Source organism: Otolemur garnettii, unplaced genomic scaffold, assembly GCF_000181295.1.
Source record: "Otolemur garnettii isolate 467f Iridium unplaced genomic scaffold, OtoGar3 scaffold00113, whole genome shotgun sequence".
Lineage (NCBI taxonomy): Eukaryota > Metazoa > Chordata > Mammalia > Primates > Galagidae > Otolemur > Otolemur garnettii.
This window is the reverse complement of record NW_003852508.1, coordinates 1,869,716-1,875,622: the sequence shown is the minus strand read 5'-3', so window position 1 is coordinate 1,875,622 and position 5,907 is coordinate 1,869,716. Positions and strand designations below refer to the sequence as shown.

The 5,907-nt window shown below is 34.5% G+C and overlaps 1 protein-coding gene across 1 annotated transcript in view; it reads right to left on the bottom strand.

Annotated features, from left to right (window-relative positions):
• MTFR1 (mitochondrial fission regulator 1) overlaps window positions 1-5,907 on the bottom strand; it is an 80,717-nt gene that overhangs the window by 33,968 nt on the left and 40,842 nt on the right. The gene's annotated exons all lie outside the window — the stretch shown is intronic.

Below are 5,907 nucleotides of genomic sequence, written 5' to 3'. Positions count from 1 at the left end.
AAAACTTTTTTTTGCTCATCTAAAGGAAAATCATAAGCTTTGGCATGAAAAATACACATGTGGTTTGTAACACTTCCACTGAAGGTCTCCATGAAAGGAATCATCAGTCATAAAACAGTTGCCTGATAGAACTTCGTTCAATTTTTCTTTTATAAGATAATTCGTTTTAAAACTCCATTCATCCAAAATGTTATAAGTTTTCTTAAGAAAGAAATCTAAGCATTAGAAATGATTTTTTTCCTGAAGAGATGTTTTTAAAAAAGGAGAGGGAATTACAAGAACAAGCAAGTGAACAATTTGTGATAAATTCAGGAATATTTTTAAATGACTTACAATTTTTATTTATATTTTTATGTATTTTGCATGTAATTTTTTTATAACTTCATATATATAATTTTGTTATTTTATATATGCATATGTACATATTGTTATGTTGAAAATATAAAATCTCTTTAAATCCCGATTTTTAAATGAAAGTATTTTTTAAATGAAAGTATTATTAAAAAACAAAAGATAAATAGCAGAAGAGAATCCCCTAAACTTAAACAGAATTAGGAAGATGAATATTTTGAAATAAATACAACAAAAAAAGGCATGCAGGCTGAGTTTAGTGGCTCATGCCTGAAATTCCAGCACCTTGGGATGCTAAGGTAGGAGGATCACTTGAGTCTAGGAATTTGGGACCAATCTGGACAATATAGTGAGATCCTGTCTCTACAAAAAATAAAAAAGTTATCCAAGCTTGAGGGTGCATACCTATAGTCCCAACTACTTAGGAGGCTGAGGCAGGAAGACCACCTGAGCCCAGAAGTTGGAGGTTAACATGAGCTCTGACTATGTCTCTTGCTCCAGCATGGTCAACAGAATGAGACCTAAAATTTATCTTGAGGGGAAGGGGATCATTTAATGGGATTAAATTTAGGTTTTTATATGTATGAATAATGCTTCAAGAGCTGGAAGGTATCCCCTCTGGAACATTTGACAAAATAAAAGGAAAGAGAGAGAAAGAAAAAGAAAGAAAGAGGGAGAGAAAGAGAAAGGAAAAAAAATTAAAACAAGAAAAAGGAGGGGTCATAAAGTCAGTGAATAATAATTATAAAATAAAATTATCAGATTAATATAACACTTCCTAAAAGTTGGAATGAGGTTTAAATAAAAAACAATTCACACTTTTTAATGGAAAAATAAATGTAAAAGGCCAAAAAGATTTATTCATTTAATGAATTTATCAGAAAGGTGGCTCTGGGACTCATGCATTATTCAAGCCCTCCTAGTGCTATCATTCCCAAGTCACGCTTTTGGAAGTTACACTTAACTAATTAATGCCTCTTCTTTAAACAAAAATTATACCATGCAAACACATAATAATACAGTTTTTATTACAGTAATACAGTTAAAAGTTTAAAATATCTTTAAAGTAATACAAATAAAACTTTTAAGTATATCAGCTATGTGTATGTCCACTTGTTCTGGTATCATAATTACCTAACATTATCAACTTAATAAACAGCATTTAAGAATGACTTTAATAATAAAGTACTAAGAACATCGATATCTAAAATGCCTTAAATTATAGTCTTTGGGGAGGCCAGATGGACAGTCAAGAGAATAAATAAGTTATATCAATAGAAATTTAAAATTCTAAGCCTCTGCAAACAAATAAAACCCAATAATGGAATTATGATACAAAATTATACTAACATTTTACACATAGTGGAAGTACTATAATTTGTGCTCAGAAAGAGCAAAGTGTAAACTCTTCAGTGAGTAAATTCTCAAGGCACATGCTCAAAGATCAAAAGGAAGATTTTGTATTTTTCCCTTATATAGTTCAGGAGGTTATCCAAATAAGTCAATATCCAATCAGTAAATGGATATCTTATACAACTTAAATAACATACTGCATATCACATCTGACCTCAAGAGCTTAAGAAATCTGGTAATACTTTGTCACTACTCATTTTGAAAGCAGAATGGTATTTTAATATTCCTGTAACACTATAATAGGGAGATTCTAAGTGAGTTAAGTGAAGTGTCCGCAGCCCTGTGGAAACTCCTAGAAGAGTTTTAATGGTATTAAATGAGCTGTTTTGTACAAATGAAAGAATCCTAAGATTAAAATCTGAGTAGTGCCATCCTAAGGTGCTAGTTCATGAAGGTCAATCTGATCGTGATCCTTTGTTTAGAAAATAAAATTTTGTTTCAATACAGTAACAAGTTGGTAGAAAGTATGTAACTTATAGTCTTGTATATGAGACTTTCACAAAAATTGCTGTTTTCTTCCAAAATACTTATAAAAGGAAACAAAGTATTACTCTTCTTAGAACATATACCCAAAGAAATAGAAGCTAACTAGTGTACCTTAAGGATTAAAACGATTTCTCAATTTTATATCTATAAGAGCACATAATATGTTAAACACGAAATACTGTTTTTTACATAGACCTTAAAAAAACTCATTCCATGGACTTAGTTTGCAATTTACTTAAGAATTAAGTAGAATAATACCATGTCTATAACATGCATAATGAGATGAAAATGGTAATGACAATATCAAGAACTAATTCAAAAATAAGATCTTTGTCATTTCTACTTGCCGGGGCCCCACAAAACAAAGAAGTTTTGACATTTAAATCAAATTCATTAAAAAGTTAAAATAAAAATGAAAAGCTATCTTTTTCTAAAAGGCCATACAAAATGTTGCTGAGGGGAACATTCACTGAATGAAAAGCATGAATGAGAAAGACAATTTCCAAGACAATCCATTTAGCAAAGTACAAGTCAAGAAGCAACAGGGACAGTGAGAGGTTTATGGACATGCATGGATGGCTGATGCTAAGTTTGAAAACAAAAAGGACAACTTACTTAAGGTTCCTTGAAAGGTGATGTCCTACTATAACTATTGTAGTAGAAAAGAAAAAAAAAAAGTGAAGAGACAAAAACCTTTTTTCAAAATCACATTTTATTCAGAGCAAAAAACCCAAAAAGACAACTTACTTAAGGTTCCCAGAAAGGTGATGTCCTATCTACTACTATTAGTAAAAAAGGAAAAAAAAAAAGTGAAGAGATCAAAAAACTTTTTTTTTTCTTGAGACAGAGCCTCAAACTGTCACCCTGGGTAGAGTGCCTTGGCATCACAGCTCACAGCAACCTCCAACTCCTGGGCTCAAGCGATTCTCTTGCCTCAGCTTTCCAAGTAGTTGGGACTACAGGCACCCACCATAATGTCCAGATATTTTTTTGGTTACAGATGTCATTGTTGTTTGAAGGGCCCAGGCTAGATTCGAACCCACCAGGCTCAGGTGTATGTGGCTGGCGCCTTAGCCGCTTGAGCCACAGGCACTGACCCAAAAAACTTTTTTTTTTAAAATCACATTTTATTCAGACCAAAAATTCAGTACCAGCATTGTATTTTTATTAGTTTCAAGAAGTTCAATTGACATTTGAAAAAAATTAAATTACTCAAAATTCAATTAAATTTTAGGCATCTCACTAAAGAAACTTTAGTTTATTTAAAATGTTGTAAAACTAACTATCCCAGGAAAATCAATTCATTTAATGAAGTGCAGAGTCCTGGTTGTCTAGTGGCTAGGGAAAAAAAAACAACTCAACAATGAAGAGAGTAAAATACAAACTAAAGAAGTTGAAATATTCAGAATATTGCAGAAGCACTAGCCTGTCTTCTCATGACTTTTTATAGAATAAACACACTAGTAGTGAGGGCTTCTCTGCCAAGAAGAGCATTAACAGTAACTAAACAAACTCAGTCTATTTTACCACCATTTGTTCATAGTCAAATACAATACTTGTACTTATCCTGCAAAGTAACACAGTAAATAATCTCCAGCTTTTTACCCACATAGGATTTAATTATTCCTCTTTTTCTACCAATTACTCCCACTGTAAGGAAAACTGAAAGCAGAATTTCTGTATTTTAACACAGCACATACCATGATACCAACTGGCCAGGCAGTACACCTGTGTAAAGAACACTAGTCTGTAGCTTGGCAACTTAGAACGTGGGGAGCGGGAGGATAAACACTAGTCTGTAAGATGGAACACTGAAACAAATGAATATTCTAATCCAGACACAGCAACAGATATTTCTAAATGATAAGGTCCCTTCTAAAATAAAATTATTTTAGTTTTTTTTAAATTGACAAACACAAGTTGTAGATACTAATACTTGTCATGTACAACATGTTTGAAATATGTAAACATTGTGGAATGGCTCAATTGAGTTAACATACGTATCACCTCACATACTTAAAATTTTTTGGCGAGAACACTTAAAATCTAACTCTCTTAGTGAATTTCAAAATACATTATTAACTACAAGTCATCATGTTGTACAACAGATCTCGTGTGGTCACTTTTACAACTGAGTGTTTTTACACTTTTAATAACACTCTTAGAATGGTAGAAAGGGCAAGAAAACCGGAGGTAACAGACCAGAGAGACAAAAGAAAGGAAAATGTGTGCACAGCCCTGAAAATCATCTTGGAGAGCAAGTAACAGTATCCCCCGGGGAGAAACAAGTCTAAGAAATCAATCGCTGAAACAGAAGAAATGGACACAAATGTTTCTTAGATCCTGAGTTAGTCCTAAAACTACCCTTCACACTGTCAATTTTAAAAACACAATCCTTGTAGCTGGATTCAAACATTAAGGGCCATTTTATAGCTAAAAATGCCAAGAAAAAGACCTCACATGCAATATGACAACACATATTAGAGTATTCCAGATTATCAAATAATAATTGAAAAAACAGGGTTAAATTTAAGTTTTAAAAATTAATCTAGGCTCGGCGCCAGTGACTAAGGCACCAGCCACATACACCTAAGGTGGCGGGTTCAAATCTAGCCCAGACCCGCCAAACAACAATGATGGCTGCAACCAAAAAAAATAGCCGGGTGTTGTGGCGGGCGCCTGTGGTCCCAGCTACTTGGGAGGCTGAGACAGGAGACTCGCTTGAGCCCAGGAGCTGGGGTTGCTGTGAGCCGTGATGCCAGAGGACTCTACCCAGGGGGACAGCTTGAGGCTCTGTCTCAAAAATAAAAAATAAAAAAATAAAAATTAATCTAGATTCGGAATTTCTGATGGGACCTTTTCTTAGTTCCTCAGACACTACCTTCTACCTGCCCGTGGACCTCCCTGTGTACGTGGTATTCTTACTCTCCTACTCTCCGCACACAGTACTCCTCCCGCCTGCCCAACCCTGCAGAGCCAGCTCTTTCCAAGCCTTGTCATTGCTTTAAAGAGGCCTTACCTGAACACTGCTATCACACTCCCACACTATGCTACTTTTTCCTACATGGCATTTATTACAAATTATCAATTTACTTAATTATCTCTCCCACTGAATCACATAACCAATAAAGGCAGACCTATAAGTCTGTTTTGTTCACCACTATAAACCAGCACCTCATACAAAGTGTAGGTTTCAAGATTTCTGCTCAGTAAAGAAAGATGGACCATAACAAGTGGTCATTTTACTTCCAGTTTTAATTATGGTATGTGAACTTTAGTGGGAGTCCCACTGGCAACAGAACACGCTTTCTACCGTGAACTCCAACTTCTCCTCACAGTTAAACAGCTGGGGGCAGGGGTACCAGAGAGAAAAGGGTAGTCCACATTAAACCACCTGGAGACCTGTCAGTAACAGAGTTGGATCCAAACTACTATACCACATAGCCCTGTCTCTAGCCCAGGGCCTTGTATTTTTCATTTTTGTTTGCTTTTTTGAATTCTTCTTTATATGAGTACTAATGTACCAGGAAGTTTTTCTTTAAGTGTAGTATTTATTATCACAATAAGGTACACTTATAATTATGTTTTTCTTAACTCGCACAACTTAAAGTTCACCTTAAAATGACTACTTTCATGGCTCGGCGCCTATAGCTCAAC